The following is a 2,388-nucleotide window of genomic DNA, read 5'->3' as shown; positions in this document are numbered from 1 at the left end:
TCAGCGATGTTGGACACACTGTTTCATCTTTTCTTTTCTTAAAGAAGATACAGCAGTGTATCAGAATATTCCATCTCCCCAGTTATTGCAGACACATTTCCTCAATAATACTCTTGTCATTTGGATGCTCTCTTATTTTTCCTGTGGTGACTTCTAAGCAAACAACACAATAGCGCAAATGGCTGCTCAGTGCTCCAGGTTAATGTACTTCATTAGAGGTTCAGTTTTGCATGTGTGACTTAATTTAATGGGCCAGAAAGCCTTGGGACAATTTTTCTGACATTTCAAGAATGCCAAGGCTGGCATAGAAGGCTCATGTGCAGCCACAGACAGGAAGAGAGGAGGGTTTTGGGAGAGGCTAGGGCTTCCTCTGCCTATTAATGATGGTATAGAGCCCAAGGAGACAGCACGCAGAGAAACTCAGGGAGCACACAGCTGGAGTACAGGAGTGGTGGTGGTTGGGGGGGGCAAACATCTCAAGGTAAAGTGCTGCCAGGAGGGGGTGGTGGGGCACGTCTCTCCTATAAATGACAGTGTAACCCTGGTAAGATTTACAGCAATCAGAAGTACAGGGTTCTTTGAATGCATCGTAGTCCTTGTCTGATAGTTTAATTTCCGGGCTTGCCCTGAAGGCACCATCTGCAGCTCCGTGCGCGTGAAGGTGTGGTGTAGAGGAAAAAGGACGGCAAGGAAAAACTCCATGCTGCCGCGGAGCACGGTTTTTTCCAGTTGAAAGAGAGGAAAGAGGTTTAATTAACATTTGTGAGAGAGCTGTCGTTAGCGGTGAACCACAGACGGGTACCTACCTGAAAGGAGCCGGAGTATTTCTTTGAACTTTTTGAACTATTCTGGTGAGTTAGCCTAGCTCACTTAGCACCGCTATTGCAGTTCAATGCACTGGAAAAAATAACTAACCAGTCAGAATAGTAGTAAATGTGTTTAATGATGTTTAAGATGTGTTTTCATAGTATTGCAATGTTGTGACAGTTTTGGTTATTATGAGTGTCTAGTGTTTTACTTTCTTGGGCCTGCTAGTTCAGCCGCGGCCAGCTAAGTGGTTATGCGCAGTTCACGTGCAATAGCTGTGCTGTTACTGTAACTGCGGGTGATGCACAGTAATACCGGTGTATTTACTTTTAATGTGTCACAAGATGCAAATTTATTTTAATATTTCAAAAGAACCAAGGACATTAGGAACAAGGACATTTAAGGAATGTGGACATCTAACATTCTGCATATTTGTGTGCAGACTGGTTTTTTTGTTGAGGTACAGTTCCATGGGTGCCAAGTGAGGAGCTGGTATCGTGGGTCTAAGACACTGTTGCTGCTGTGGAGGCCTTCTCTGTGTCAGGACGCCGACACGTTGATGCCTGCCGTACCAGGAGGGCGGTAGGAAAAAAAAACAAAAGGAAGCCCACCTGAGAGATACCTTATCATTTTCTTTTGCTACTTTTTCTCCGCCTGAGATTCAGGTCGTTTTCAGTTCTTAACCCAGGACAGTGGGTAACTGAATAAACTGACACCATAAGGAACTGGACACTCACATGCTATTTTCTTTTCTTTTTCCTTTTCTTTGGGGTGTTGAAATATTGTGTTTCTTGTCTTACATCTATTTTGATTGTTTCAATTATTTTGTGATGCACTTGAGATGGTTACTGCATTTGAAGGTATCCCTACATTGAGGATGAGCAAAGGGAACTGATCCAAAAGGAAATATATAAAGCAAACTTTGTTTCATAAACCTGTGGTCGTGCGTGTTATGTGGGTTGGAAGTCTCATTGCTCTTACAGAGTTGCTACCGCCAATCTCCTTCCCAAACCTAGATTCGGATATTGTAGACATTGCACTTGGGCGAGCAGTATAGATCATCTCTTTATAGATAGAGGGACACACGTCCAGGTTACAACAGCAGCATTCATTCACACTGAACACCCTTGAGGTTTTCTAGTTTTGTCTAAACTCCACCCCTCCCCCTCAAAAGAATGCACAATATTGAATATGGACATATACATAATGATATCGTTAGCTTGATAGCATAATTGCCTAAGTCATTTTTGGCCAATGACATAGGCAGACGGACAGGATGATGCAGCAGTGGTAGGGGAGTAAAGTTAGGCAAAAATCTCAATTTGACCAAAAAATGACTTAGGCACTTATGCTATGAAGCTAACGATATATGAAAATATAAATGCCACTATTTGTTATTCTGCACTTTTAGCACAAGAAAAAACTAACAACATTTTATGAGACAGCTTTTTTCCCCATATTTAGCTAACCAATTTATATCATTTAAAGTCCTGCATGGCTTTGTTATTGCCTTTTTTCATTAGCATCATCAGCACAGGCATTTTACAGTCTGCAGCATCCCATCATGTTTGATGCAAATGA

The 2,388-nt window shown here is 42.1% G+C and overlaps 1 long non-coding RNA gene across 1 annotated transcript; it reads left to right on the top strand.

Moving 5' to 3' along the window:
• Positions 1-534: 534 nt before the first annotated feature.
• On the top strand, positions 535-2,183 carry LOC308400557. The gene is made up of 2 exons (XR_013972385.1): positions 535-851; positions 1,250-2,183. It is a non-coding gene; the product is annotated as an uncharacterized lncRNA (long non-coding RNA).
• Positions 2,184-2,388: the final 205 nt, after the last annotated feature.

The sequence above is a fragment of the Rhamphochromis sp. 'chilingali' genome, assembly GCF_963969265.1.
Source record: "Rhamphochromis sp. 'chilingali' genome assembly, chromosome: 8".
Lineage (NCBI taxonomy): Eukaryota > Metazoa > Chordata > Actinopteri > Cichliformes > Cichlidae > Rhamphochromis > Rhamphochromis sp. 'chilingali'.
The sequence above is the reverse complement of the archived record's forward strand: the minus strand, read 5'-3'. Positions and strand labels throughout refer to the sequence as shown.